Below are 16,055 nucleotides of genomic sequence, written 5' to 3' on the forward strand. Positions count from 1 at the left end.
CCTTTACATTAACTGCTTTCGCCACAACACAAGAACATCTATGACTGATCTTTCCTATGTGACCCCTAGCAATGATATGATTCACATCAACCTTAGCAGAAACTAACCGAGCTCCATTCGACCTAACTGAAGGAGACTCAGAATTAGTTTCCGGCTTTAACGTTGAATATTCTGCCGGCCCATTTGCCTTATTTTTCATAGCTGAATATGCTAACATTATTATAATAAACGCCCTTACTGTAATTCTATTCCTAGGAACCTCTCATAACCCTCAAATACCAGAAATTAATACTATCAACTTCGTCATAAAAACTATTATTCTATTTGCTTTCTATGAGTACGAGCATCCTATCCACGATTTCAATATGACCAATTAATACATCTCCTCTGAAAAAATTTCCTTCCACTGACCCTAGCCCTATGCATGTGACATATTTCAATCCTGATCTCACTAGCATGCATTCCACCACAAATATAGAAATACGTCTGACAAAAGAATTACTTTGATAGAGTAAATTATAGAGGTCTAACCCTCTTTCTTTTTTTTTAACCCTCTTATTTCTAGAACTACAGGAATTGAACCTAAACTCGAGAATTCAAAAATCTCAGTGCTACCAATTACACTACATCCTACTAGTAAGGTCAGCTAAATTAAGCTATCGGGTCCATACCCCGAAAATGTTGGCTCACACCCTTCCCGTACTAATAAACCCACTAACTCTCAGCCTAATCCTAACAACACTACTCACAGGAACACTAATTACCATACTGAGCTCCCATTGATTAACAGCCTGAATAGGACTAGAAATAAATATACTTACTATAATTCCTATTCTAACAAAAACAGCTAATCCACGATCCACAGAAGCCGCTACAAAATATTTTATAACCCAAGCCACAGCATCCATAATGCTCATAATAGCTTTAACAATTAACTTAATATACTCAGGACAATGGTCAATTACAAAAATAACCAACCCTACAGCATCAAATATAGCATTAATAGCCCTAATAATTAACGTAGGTTCAGCTCCATTTCACTTCTAAGTTCCAGAAGTAACACAAGGAGTTGAACTTACATCAGGAATCTTACTAACCTGACAAAAACTAGCACCACTATCACTACTATATCAAATAGCTACCCACACCAGTACCAACTTAATCTGCCTCTCTGGCTTACTCTCAATTCTAATTGGAGGGTGAGGAGGCCTAAATCAAACACAACTACGAAAAATCTTAGCCTACTCATCAATCTCCCACATAGGCTGAATACTCATCATCTTAACCTTCAACCCCACCCTCACCCTTCTAAACCTAACCATTTACATTTTACTAACATTATCTATCTTTATAATCCTAGCAAACACCTTCACAACCTCAATATCATCTCTAACTCTCCTATGAAATAAAACACCTGCAATAACCATTATGCTTATAACTACCCTACTATCCTTAGGAGGACTACCCCCACTATCAGGATTCATACCCAAATGACTCATCATCCACGAACTAACCAAAAACGACAGTATTGTTATACCACTAACTATAGCTATCATAGCACTACTAAATATGTACTTCTACATACGACTAATCTATTCCTCATCACTTACAATTCTACCATCCACAAATAACATAAAAATAACCTGACAATTTACCAATACCAAACACACAACAATATTACCTCCCCTAATTATCCTCTCTAACATACTACTTCCCCTAACCCCAATTATTTCGGTGCTAGAATAGGAATTTAGGTTAAAATAGACCAAGAGCCTTCAAAGCTCTAAGCAAGTATATTATACTTAACTTCTGAAATAAGGACTGCAAGATAATCACCTTACATCAACTGAATGCAAATCAGACGCTTTAACTAAACTAAGCCCTTTTAGATTGGAGGGCTTCAATCCCACAAAAACCTTAGTTAACAACTAAACGCCCTAATCAACTGGCTTCAATCTACTTCTCCCGCCTTGGGAGGCGGGAAAAAGGCGGGAGAAGCCCCGGCAGAATTGAAGCTGCTTCTTCGAATTTGCAGTTCGATATGTTTACACTTCAAGACCTGGCAAAAAGAGATTACCCTCTGTGTTTAGATTTACAGTCTAATGCTTACTCAGTCATTTTACCTATGTTTGCTAATCGCTGACTATATTCAACAAACCGCAAAGATATTGGACCACTATATCTACTATTTGGTGCTTGAGCTGGCATAGTAGGAACTGCTCTTAGTACCCTAATTCAGGCAGAACTAGGTCAACCAGGCTCTCTTCTTGGAGATGACCAGATTTGACCAGATTTATAATGTCGTTGTTACAGCACACGCTTTCGTAATAATCTTCTTCATGGTTATGCCAATTATAATTGGGGGCTTCGGAAACTGGCTAGTTCCACTTATAATTGGGGCACCTGATATAGCTTTTCCTCGAATAAACAATATGAGTTTTTGACTACTACCTCCATCCTTTCTACTACTTTTAGCATCTTCTACAGTAGAAGCTGGAGCAGGCACTGGCTGAACTGTATATCCTCCCCTGGCAGGAAACCTAGCCCATGCAGGAGCTTCCGTAGATTTAACAATCTTTTCATCTTTTCACTCCACCTTGCAGGGGTATCCTCTATTCTAAGTGCAATTAATTTTATTACTACTATTATCAACATGAAACCCCCAGCCATATCTCAATACCACATACCTTTATTTGTATGATCCGTTTTAGTAACAGCTGTTCTCCTTCTCCTATCCCTTCCAGTTCTAGCAGCAGGTATTACTATGCTATTAACGGATCACAACCTTAATACTACTTTCTTTGACCCTGCGGGAGGAGGAGATCCAATTCTATATCAACATCTGTTCTGATTTTTTGGGCACCCCGAAGTTTATATTCTAATTCTCCCAGGATTTGGAATAGTCTCTCACATCGTTACATATTACTCAGGAAAAAAGGAGCCCTTTGGCTATATAGGAATAGTATGAGCTATGATATCAATTGGCTTCCTAGGGTTTATCGTATGAATCCACCATATATTCACCGTAGGTATGGACGTTGATACCCGAGCTTACTTTACATCAGCTACTATAATTATTGCTGTTCCAACTGGCGTAAAAGTCTTCAGCTGATTAGCCACCCTTCACGGCGGTAACATTAAATGATCTCCCGCTATAATATGAGCCCTAGGATTTATCTTCTTGTTTACAATTGGAGGGTTAACTGGCATTGTTCTTGCTAATTCTTCACTAGATATTGTCTTACACAACACCTACTATGTTGTAGCCCACTTTCACTATGTCTTATCTATAGGTGCAGTTTTCGCCATTATGGGTGGATTCATCCACTGATTTCCACTATTTTCAGGATATAAATTAAATTATACATAAGCTAAAATTCAATTTCTAGTTATGTTCGTCGGTGTTAACTTGACATTCTTTCCTCAACATTTTCTTGGATTATCCGGTATGCCACGTCGATATTCTGACTATCCAGATGCCTACACTGCATGAAATACTGTTTCTTCTATAGGCTCATTTATCTCTCTAGTAGTCGTAATCCTAATGGTCTTTATAATTTGAGAAGCATTTGTTTCTAAGCGTGAAGTCTCTACAGTAGAACTCACAACAACAAATGTAGAATGACTTAATGGATGTCCACCTCCACATCATACATTCGAAGAGCCAGCCTACGTAAAATCCAATTCGAGAAAGGAAGGAATCGAACCTCCAATAGTTAGTTTCAAGCCAACTCTGTAACCTCTACGCCTTCCCCAGTAGGCATGAAATTTTAGTAAAACAATTACATAACTTTGTCAAAGTTAAATTACAGGTTTAAATCCTGTAAATTTCTATGGCTTATCCATTACAATTAGGCTTCCAAGATGCTACATCCCCTGTTATAGAAGAACTTCTTCACTTCCATGACCACACCCTGATAATTATGTTTCTTCTTAGCTCCTTAGTCCTATATATTATTCTACTCATATTAACTACTAAATTAGTCCATACAAATACAATAAATGTCCAAGAAACAGAAATAATCTGAACGATTCTCCCAGCTGTTATCCTTATCCTAATTGCTTTACCCTCTTTACATACTCTATACATAATAAAAAAAAAATAATAATAGATGAAATTAATAATCCTCTACTAACAGTTAGAACTATAGGACACCAATGATTCTGAAGGTATGAGTACACTGATTATGAAGATCTGGCCTTCAACTCATATATAATTACTACTGATAGTCTAAAATTTGGGGAACTTCAACTATTAGAGGCAGATAATTGGACGGTATTACCCATTGATCTGCCAATTCGAATACTAGTCTCATCGGAAGACGTTCTCCACTCATGGGCCGTCCCATCCCTGGGCCTAAAAACAGATGCAATTCCAGGACGACTTAATCAAGTAACTCTAACATCGACACGACCTGGTCTATTTTACGGCCAATGTTCCGAAATCTGTGGAGCAAATCATAGCTTTATACCAATTGTCCTAGAACTAGTTCCACTCAAACACTTTGAGAGCTGGTCAGCATCGCTAACGTAATCATTAAGAAGCTACAATAGCACTAACCTTTTAAGTTAGAGTATGGGAACATAGTATTCTCCTTAATGAATGACACAAGCGGATATGATCGTTTGACTATTAGTGGCTGTAACTGTGCTTCTCACATTATTGGTTTTCCTACATATTAAAGTCCTGAAGATTCTTTATTTTCTTTTTCCAATATCTAAAAAACTCCCCAAGAAATCATGCATCTTCCCTTGAAAAACGAAATGAGCGAAAAACTATCCGCCCTCTTCGATGTTCCCATAGCTACAGTAATTCTAATTATTGCATTTCCAGCAATTCTGCTTCCAGCCCCAAATCGCTTAATTACTAACCGTTGGATTACAATCCAACAATGACTAGTCCAATTAATCATAAAACAACTTTTAGCTATTCACAACACAAAAGGACTATCATGATCTCTCATACTAATTACCCTAATTTTACTTATTGGTTTAACCAACCTACTAGGCCTACTACCCTACTCATTCACCCCCACAACTATCTATAAACTTAAGCATAGCAATTCCTCTATGGGTTGGTACAGTTGCCTTGGGTTTCCGGCATAAAACTAAAATCTCATTAGCCCATCTTCTTCCACAAGGAACACCTACATTTCTTATTCCTATACTTATTATTATCGAAACCATTAGCCTTTACAAACAGAAGTTTATTCTCTCACAGTCTAGTAGGCTAGAAGTTCAAATTCAGGGCATCAGCTCCAGGGACAGGCTTTCTTTGTTGGCTCTGGAGGAAGGTCCTTGTCATCAATCTTCCCCAGGACTAGGAGCTTCTCTGCCCCAGAACCCCGGGTCCAAAGGACACACTCTGCTCCAGTGCTGCTTTCTTGATGGTACGAGGTCCCCCTGTCACTCTGCTCATTTCTCTTTTGTATCTCAAAAGAGATTGGCTCAAGACACAATCCAATCTTGTAGACTGAGTCCTGCCTCATTAACATAACTGCCACCTATCCCACCTCATTAACATCATAGAGGTAGGATTTACAACACAGGAAAATCACATCAGATGACAAAATGGTGGACAATCACAAAATACTGGGAATCATGGTCTAGCTGAATTGATACACATATTTTTGGTGGACACAATTCAACCCATGACAGTAACTAACACTCATGCTACTAAAGAAGAGTTTACAATCAGCCAATACATGTCGCAATTTGATGAATGCTGGGCACAATTTTCTATGGAATATTGTAGTCATACATTTCAGTGAAGTGTTTAGAAGTCGCAATTAAGTTCTTTTTTTGTTTGTTTTTTGCCAATTAGTAGGGTTGGGCCATCAAACTTTCTTCTAGGCTTTTCATTTCATTAACTGTTATATGCACTACCATACATCTCTCCCTTTCCCTGTATATAATTCAAATATGTTCTCTCTCCAGAGTATCAGCCTTCCCTTTCTGTCTCTCTCTCTCTCTCACACACCAAGAAAGTATTTCAACTCCATAATGTCTCAACTACTAAAGGAATTCTGCAAGGCATGGAGAGCTGTGGGTGAGGAAACTGAAAGAAAGTGAATAATGACAATGGAGAATAACCCTGAAAACTAGAGAAATATATCACATATGTAATATTAGAATTTTGTAATTCCTGCAAACAGCGAGTGTTCCTGTTCTCTGTATGTCATCACCTTTCCCTTTAAGATTGCTTCCCTTTATTCAAGAGGGAGATATATATTTTAAGGTGTGGTATACATATAGAGAAACAATGACTGCCTCCATTATCACATCAGGGTATCAGAGTTAGAGCAATAAATGTTTACATTCCAAGAATCATTCAACTGGTACTGATACAACAACAGATAAATAGACCAATGGAACAGAATCGAGAATCCAGACATAAACCCATCCACATATGAGCAGCTGATATTTGACAAAGGCCCAAAGTCAGTTAAATGGGGAAAAGACTGTCTTTTTAACAAATGGTGCTGGCATAACTGGATATCCATCTGCAAAAAAAATGAAACAAGACCCACACCTCACACCATGCACAAAAAAGAACTCAAAGTGGATCAAAGACCTAAATATAAAATCTAAAATGATAAAGATTATGGAAGAAAAAATAGGGACAATGCTAGGAACCCTAATACATGGCATAAACAGTACACAAAACATTAATAACAATGCAGAAGGGAAAGCAGATAACTGGGAGCTCCTAAAAATCAAACACCTATGCTCATCCAAAGACTTCACCAGAAAGGTGAAAAGATTACCTACAGACTGGGAAAAAGCTTTTAGCTATGACATTTCTGATCAGCATCTGATCTCTAAAATCTACATGATACTGCAAAAACTCAACTACAAAAAGACAAAGAACCCAATTAAAAAATGGGCAAAGGATATGAACAGGCACTTCACTAAAAAAGACATTCAGGAGGGAAGGAGTGTGCTCTCTCATTAGGGGGAGAGCAACTAGGAAGAATATAGCAAGGTATATATAAGTTTTTGTATGAGAGACTGACTTGATTTGTAAACTTTCACTTAAAAAAGCACAATAAAAAAAAAGAATCATTCAAATATATAATGTCTGCTCATGATTGGATAACTTAGCAAATTTCTTCTTATTCTACCTCACACACACATGAAGCTAACAGTGCGGGTCTCATGCTGACCATGCAAATAGAACCTGAGATTCTCCTTATAGAATGATAATCTGATTTAGGTAGAAAACCAGATTCCCTTATACTCAGGATGTACTGCAACAACCAGCATCATTGATAAGAACACCAACTGACATACATGAATTAGACATGGGCATGGACTTCTCCCCTCCAGGCTCTTCGGAAGCCTAGTTCATCCCTTAGAAAACACCCTCCTTTGTGTGTGGAAGCTGTCCATGTGCCAGTCCCAACTTTGTCAAGAAGAGTCACTTTTGCAGACAGTACTACTTACTTCTTCTCCTGACACAAAGTCCTTTCTTTCTGTGCCTCTGCTTCTCAGGCTGAATAGAGAAAAAATAAGAGAGTTGCCCAAATGTTATACTCTGCCAGGTTGATGAACCAGTGGACAGGGTCAGGGCCATCAGAGGATGGGTAGTGGGGAGGCATAAGACCCTAAGATATAGTTTGAACAGCTCTGACTTTACGTCCCTCCAGAGCTGTGATTATCTGACCCCCTGTCAGCCCTTTCATTTTGTTAACTGTCTTTGGACATTGACAGTGCTCGCTTGGGGAGTTGATAATAACTCTGAAAAAACTTTTGTCTCTGCTACCAATTAGCAGAAACAATTACTAGTGATTAATAAGGCACTCTCAAGGTACAGGGAGAAGCAATGGGAAAAGAAATTTTCTGTGATCTGTGGAAGCTGACCGTCTCCCTCATCTGGTGGGGAGCAGAGAACAGTGAGAGCAGGGTCATGGAACATTCCACTGACCACCAAGCAAATGGCTATAAGTGGATAAAGTGCATCCAGTTGAAGTTAGTCCCCCTCGCCCCTGCCCCCACTGAAATGTATTAATCCAGGATTTCTCAGACTTCACAGGAACATCCTTGTTCAAGTACAGGCAGGGAAAGAGGACCCTACAAAAAAATCAGAAAATGAGCTGCCAGATGAGGAAGGGAAAATGAAGAATGGAGAAGGGTAGATTAAATATCAAGAAGCAGAAAGAGCCTAGAAATATCAAAAGAGGCTGGGAGAACCCTTTTATAAAGGCATGAAAGTCGTTACCATTACAGTTGGCAGTCATGTTTGTATTGACCATAGTAACGGTCCTTCTAAAGGAGTGGCAGAGATAGAATTCCATTGGCAGTAGGTGGCAGTCTCTCAGGAGAGGGGAGATGGAGGTACAACACACTAGACTGCTAACTGTAGTTGGTGATTTGAATTCACTCAGAGGCATCTCAGAAGCAAGGCTTGGTAATTTACTTCCAAAAAATCAACCACTGAAAAAATTATGGATCACAGTTTTACTGTGACAAACATGGGGTCACCATGACTCAAGGTTGACTCCATAGCAACTGGTTTGTTGGGGCCATAGGAGGGCTTCAAAGTAGTGTTCTTTTCTCTAAATGCTCCTCTTTTCTGTTTTCTTAGTTTACCACTTGAAGCCTCTATAGACCCTTGAGACCTGCCAGAAAATATTTATTACAACTCAAATTTACATCATGTAGGTTTGGAACTTTAGGTTACCTTCTTTATGTTTGCCAAAGCTAGATCATGTGGTCTCCAGTAATGGTGTATTTATCCTTTCACTTACTCAGGACAAAAGGTGCTTGCAGTCATCCTTGACTCCTCTCTATCTCTTATAACTCACATTCAGTTATCACAGTCAACTCTCCCTTCAAAACACATACAGTGTTTGATCATTGCTTATCTCCCCACCTCATGCTGCCCTGGTCTAAGCGAAGGGTGATAAGAGGCAGGAGGACAGATGGACCACAGGTCAGGCTCAATGGCCACCCAACAAAGTCCCCACTGACTTGCAGAAGCAGTGGTCCCCTGGCAGTCTAAAGGCCACACTGACACCTACATGCTGGCTGTCAGCTACCTACCTGGACAAGTGCTTCGTGAAGACCATAGCTCCTGCCCATTCTTCAGGAAGTAGGTCAACCTCCACTGGAAGAAAATGTGCTATTCATGGGGAAAAACAGAAATGGTTATTTTGGTAAGGATAATAGGAAACATCTCAGTCCAGCATGGACTTCAATACAGGCTAGATTTGGAAATAAGGCTATGTCTACCCATGGAAACAAAATGCTGATATTTGACCTGAAATGCACGGGCATATACACCATCGCTGGTCATCAGAGGCTGTAGAGGGGAGTACTGATGGTACCCTGGGTAGGTGACACCTGCCAACAGAGATAATATTTTTAATTAAGTCAGTAGGTCTTAACAACCCTGTGGATCAGAACCACCTGGTGGTGCCTGGTCCAGAAACTAAACCAAATGAAACAAAATCTCTGTGGTGAGACATGGGCTTCAGTACTTCGTAAACCTCCCCAAACAATTATAAGGCCTAGATGTAGCTACATGGAGTCAGCTCTGAATCATGGCGACCCCATGTGTGTCAGAGTAGAACTGCACTTCATAGGGTTTTCCATGGCTGATTATTCAGCAGTAGATTGCTAGATTTTTCTTTCAAGACACCTTTGGGTGGATGTCAGCCACCGACCTTCAGTTTAGCAGCTAAACATTTTACCATTTGCACCTCCCAGGATTCCATAAGTCTGAAAGACGGTTGAAAAACACTGGTCTAAATCAACTGTTGAATAGGAAAATTAATAACATTTTACTTTGATTTTAAGATTACTTATGAAACCAAATATTAATAAAAAACCTGATCCAAGCTGCAAAAGCCTGCCAGAAACTGCTCTATCCAAAAAAAAACCAAACCCACTGCCATATAAAAAAAAAAAATAGCAAAGTAAAATTGTCTTATTCTGTTATAAAAGGATAGTTATCAAACTGTTGCCTCCCAATTCAAATCGCAAAAGCATCATGGCTGCAGGTAGGTGAAAAAAAAGAAAAAAAACCCAAACCCTTTGCAGTGGTGTCTATTCCTACTCATAGCACCCATATAGGTCAGGGTAGAACTGCTCCCATAGGGTTTCCAAGGCTGTATTTTTTTTTTAAATCTTTACAGAAGCAGATTGCCACATCCTTATTCTGTAGAGCAGCTGGTGGGTTCAAACCACTGATCTCTCAGTTAGCAGCCAAGTGCTTTAACCATTGCATAACCAAGGCTCTTTATAGGTGCGTGGAGGGCCAAATTATTATCAGCCAGGCCAGAAGTAAACTGATACCAGTTGATCTCACCAAAGGGGGAAGGCAGGGTTCAATCAATCACATTAAGATTAGCCAATGGCTGATTTTCTCTATTACTTCCTTCTGTTCTCTTTATAAGCCCTGTCCTAGGGTAAAAGCACCACAAAGTTATATTGAAGCAAGAAGAAAGATTTTATCTGGCATATATTCCAAGAGATGAAAGTGGGAAACAGACAATCATGCTCCCAGAGCTATGTCTGTCTGAGTCTGAGAAATGTTACGGTATCATCAGTATATATGTATGTGTGTGCGTGTATGTGTGTGTGTGTGTGTGTATATATATATATGACATTACAAATGGGTAACAATCATTAAAGCTTTCACCTTCTCATAGATTGGCTAAAAACTGCTAAATCACCATTATTCTATATTTTGAATTCTTTTTTAATAATCATTGGTACAAGTTTCAGTAATGACAGTCAGAAAGGTCTTCATTGGTCCAACAAATCTATTTACTAAATGCTAGCAGAAAAAGGTAAGAGTGGGTAATACACGGGTCATTTGTGCTCTAAGTATTTGTCCTAGCTATTGTTTTTATACCTCAGGGCCCAATCACTGTGTCCTTGTGAGTTCTTATCACTTCAGCTGGGTCATATTCTTTACACTACTCAAGAACAGGAAATAATAGTTCAAATTGTAACTCCTATGTCACTCCCTCTTTTTGATCCGAGATTGGAGATAATGCATCAGTGATCAAAACCTGGACTTAGGCCCCTAGATAGCAGCCACGGCAGGCCCTTTAAACTCATGGTGCTGGTTTTCCACTGGATACCATCTGGTTCTTCACCAGGATCTTAAATAAGAGTGGTGTTTCCATCAATTGCATTACAGAAATGGGCAGAATCAATGCACATCAACATTATAGCCCAAGCCTTTCTTTGGCCTTTTAAGTCTGTAAGGCAATAAAAGATAAGTTTTATTATGCCTAATACTATCAGGATGCAGACTAAGAATATTACCATTCCTTGCAATAGTGATCTAGCCCATGTACTTATTCCTGGTGGTAACCAACCAAATAAATCTGGTGTTCGTAGGGGTACTATAGTGTAGCTTGCTGTCTAATTCTATGCATATCTTGTTCTACTTCTTCTGTGTTTTTTATCCAAATACAATAAGAAATATTTGCTACAGCACAGACTCCATCTTCTTGGGTTAATAAAAAATCTCAGGCTATTCTGTTATCTAAGGTCACCTTGACTAATGAGGTCAGAGGTTGTTGTTGTGTTTCCATTCCATTAGCAACTTTGTCTGCTATTTATCCCATAGCTATTGGTAAATTTCTTAAAGATTTCTCCAATTCAACTACACCAAAAATAGGAATTAAAACTCTTAGAAATGGCCAACCCCACCCTGAGTGTTGGATTAATAGATTTTCTTCTGATTCTCATTTTACAGTGTGTAACAATTTAATATTACCTTTCCAATATTTGGAGCACTGGTGGTGTAGTAGTTAAGAACTTGGCTGATTTACTAGCATAATTACTATGAATATCTAAAGGTAATCCTAAAGTTCCCAAAGTGCATTGTTCATGCATTCACCAAGAATCTAAACAAGAAATTGCCCATGTAAATTCACTGTCAGTTGGAAAGGGATGGATCTTCTAAACTAGTACAGTCGGATCCACCACACAAAAACATATATCCATAAGGAGCATGCAAAGTTCATCCAGAGGAAGCAGAAGGTACAGAAAAATTTACACGTGACAACCAAGTTTCCATTAGATAATTATCACAGATATATAGTCTTTATAGTTGTAATTCTCTATAGGTAAGATTTTTCCAACATTCATTATTATAATCATGAGGACGTGGTAACTGATTATGGGTTACAATTTCAACTAGCTGGTTATAGCACTCTTCATACAGTCTCCTAAATCTCTAGGAGGATGTTGATATAATTCTATAAAATATCCATTCTTATTACAAGACAAACGAGGATATCTGCAAAGTAACTGGGTATCATGCAAGTAATCATATAACTGGATATGAGTGATATTTAAGGATGGTATTGAAGATGTTTGGGTTACAGATGGAGGAGTCCATAACCTAATTCTAATCGCGGGGGGCAAAACCTTGCTAGAGTTTTAGAGTAGGAGTTGGAATTATGTCATAATTTAACACAGGGGATGCCAAAGAGTCAGGGCTTTCTTTAACAGAACAAGGATTTTGATGACAAATCCAATGTTGTGTCAAATTACCAGCACTCCCTACACAGTGTGATAATTGAACAAAAGCATTTTCATACCAAGTGTCTATTCCTCTAACAAATAAGAATAGCTAAGTAAATTATCAAAATAGTTTTAAATCAAAGTTAATTAACATAGATTAGCAAAACGATAAAGGATATAACAACAAAATATCCAAATTGTATTTTTGAGTCACTCATCCAAGGGAGGTCAGTTGGCGGTTGTTTTGGCAGAATATCTGAATTTCAACTTCAGTCTTCCTGCTAGTTTGATTACCCAATTAGGAACCTTGGTCTTCTTTAATTGAGAAAGATGTACCCAGAATTTTACACCCTGTAATTTTACAGCGAATTCATTTGTTAGTAAAATAAATAGGGGCCTTTCCATTTACGTTCTAAAGAGCTCTTTGTCTGGTGCCATTTCCAATATACACAGTCACCAGGTTCTGGGGCATGAAAACCTACTTAACTAGAAGAAGTTTGAGCATAAGCATGTTTAATCACTTTACCATTGGCTTTAGCATACTATATTAAGCTTTGACAATACTTTAACAAACTATTAGGAAACAACTGTGAATCAGGAATTATAAATTATAAGGAAGAGACATAATATGTCCAGTGACTATTTCAAATGGGGTTAACTTGTGAGGACCAAAATGAGTAGACTGCAGGTTCATCAATACAATTGGAAGCACTTGAGGCCATGTTAATTTTGAAGATGCAGTAAGCTTAGCTAACCGAACTTGTAATATTCCATTTGTTCTTTCAACTAATCCCAAAGATTGTAGATGATATGGACAATGCAATCGACCCAAGATAGGAAAAATGTTACAAACTGCTGCCAAAATTTGGCCAGTAAAGTGAGAACCACTATCACCACACAGGGTATGAGGAAAACCCCACGTAAGAAGAATATCTCCTAACAATTCTTTAGCAACGAAGGCTGCAGTAGCATTCCAATACGGAAATGTTTCTACTCAATGTTTATCATTTTGAACTGGTGGAAGCTGTATAAAATCCATTTGCCATTCAGTCTGTATGCTCAGCAAATAATCTAAGAAGCTGGACTATATGATGAAGAACGCGGCATCAGGATTGGAGGAAGACTCATTAACAACCCGCGATACGCAGATGACACAACTTTGCTTGCTGAAAATGAAGAGGACTTGAAGCCCTTACTGATGAAGATCAAAGACCACAGCCTTCAATATGGATTACTTCTTAACATAAAGAAAACAAAAATCTTCCAAATTGGACCAATAACAGAGAAAAGATTGAAGTTGTCAAGGATTTCATTCTACTTGGATCCACAATCAACGCTTACAGAAACCGCAGTCAAGAAGTCAAAAGATCCATTGCATTGGGCAAATCTGCTGCAAAAGACGTCTTTGAAGTGTTTGAAACCAAAGGTGTCACCTTGAAGATTAAGGTGCACCTGACACAAGCCATGGTGTTTTCAGTCACCTCATACGCACACAAAAGCTGGACGATGAATAAGGAAGACTGGAGAAAAACTACCACCTTTGAATTGTGGTATTGGCGAAAAATATTAAATATACCATGGACTGCCAAAACAATGAACAAATCTGTCTTGGAAGAAATAAAACCAGAATGCTCCTTAGAAGCAAAGATGGTAAGAGTACATCTCACATACTTTGGACATATTACCAGGAAGGATCACTCCCTGGAGAAGGACATCGGGTTTGGTAGAGGGTCAGGGAACAAGAGGAAGACCCTCAATGAGATGGACTGACACAGTGGCTGCAACAATAGGCTCAAGCATAACAACGACTGTGAGGATGGCACAGGACCTGGCAGTGTTTGGTTCTCTTGCACACAGCGTGACTGTGAGTTGGAATCAACTCGACAGCACCTAATGACAACAACTACCAAAGGGGTTAACAGAGGCAGAGACTCAGTTTCCAGAGAATGACCGGCATGAAAAGGTAATTCAGCTAAAAGAGAACTAAAAGTCAAATCAGAACATAAAGAAGCAGGTTTTTCCTTTTTCCCGTTTTCTTCCTCTGAGTTTTTTCCATCCTCTTTAACAGTCATAGGAGTTCTATTCATCAAATAACACCACCTGACCTTTCTGCAATGCCAAGATTTGTTTTGATTGCTTAGGAATGTTTCCCTGAACCAAAGCAAAAATACTTATTTGCTGTCTTCTGGAGGATTCAAAATACCAATTTAAAAATACTTCCCACTGATTTTATTTTAGATTCCTTTGCTTCTAACTTATATCATAAAAAGATTAATCTGCCCAATTCAAAAGTTCCCCATTCAGGCCATTGAAACAAATGCTTTTCCTTTGTTAACTCATGCCATTTTTCTAAATACTGAGCGGAATTAGGCCCCAAATTCTTTACCACACAGGCAGTGGGTGTTCAGATGGTACGCTGTCGGTTTTACTTATCTCTTGGTTATTTACCATTTTAAGTTTGGAAAGGGGAAAAGAAAGAGGTTTCAAAACATAGTACTATTTTCCAGATTTTCTCTGAGTCACAAAAAGAAACCCAACAATGAAGACCAAAAGGTTTGGACAGTGTTTTGCTTGGCCTTCATTGCAGGAGAATTTGCTTGAGGGTGGTGGGGAGCCTAAAGCTCTAGCCTGTCTCACGGTCACCTTATTCTGTTACAGGAGTCTTTAATGCGTGTCATGAGCACTGGCAACCACCCTAATGGCTTTTACTGGTCGACCTGTGCCCGAATTTTGCAGCTTATAGCGATCCAGAGCTCTTTAAAAATGTAATTACCTCCTTAATGTTTCAGACACCTGAATCTGGAGACCAAACTGCAAAAGTTCACCAAAAGAGTCACTAGACATCACTCTTAACCAAACGATCAAGCAAAAATCTAAGAAAGATTGTTCTTAATCAAAACAAGCAGTTTTCAAATGATATGCCAAACAAAACTTAACGAATCATGAGAAAGAGAATAAAAAAGAATAAGCAAAGATTCATTTTCTGAGAGCACCTACCCAATCAGTGTCGAAAGAACGTGGGGTGCAAATGCTTGGGGTCCAGAAAACAGGACCTCTCTTTGCCAGATTCTGCTATGCAGTCCAGGTCTCCTCAAGGTTGACTGGATTCACTGCTTCAGAAAATGCTGCTGGGACTATACCATTTAATTGCCCTAGGGTAAGATCACCATGAAGTTATAGCAAAGCAAGAAGAAAGACTTTATTCAGCCTATGTTCCAAGAGGCAAAAATGGGAAATGGACAAGCATGTTGTCAGAGCTATATCTGTCCAAGTCTGAGAAATGTTACAGAATCATCAGTATACACAGACATTACAAATGGATAAAGTCATTGCAAGATTCACCTTTTCACAGATTAGCTAAAAACTGCTGAATCATCATAAATTCTACATTTCAAATTGTCGTCCTTAATAATCATTCTAGTTCAACAAATCTTACTATTTACTAAATGGTGCCCAGCTTCCATCAATGACAGCACTGACAGGGATCACAACAGAGAATCCCAGATGGAACAGGAGAAAAGTGTGGAGCAGAACTCAAAATCACGTAAAAAGACCAGACTTAACGG

The 16,055-nt window shown here is 38.7% G+C and overlaps 1 pseudogene; it reads left to right on the forward strand.

The window, feature by feature from the left end:
- The first annotated feature begins 3,130 nt into the window (after positions 1 to 3,130).
- On the forward strand, positions 3,131 to 4,536 carry LOC135232716 (cytochrome c oxidase subunit 2-like; annotated as a pseudogene).
- The last annotated feature ends 11,519 nt before the right edge of the window (positions 4,537 to 16,055 follow it).

Source organism: Loxodonta africana, chromosome 11 (genome assembly GCF_030014295.1).
Source record: "Loxodonta africana isolate mLoxAfr1 chromosome 11, mLoxAfr1.hap2, whole genome shotgun sequence".
In the NCBI taxonomy this organism is placed as follows: domain Eukaryota; kingdom Metazoa; phylum Chordata; class Mammalia; order Proboscidea; family Elephantidae; genus Loxodonta; species Loxodonta africana.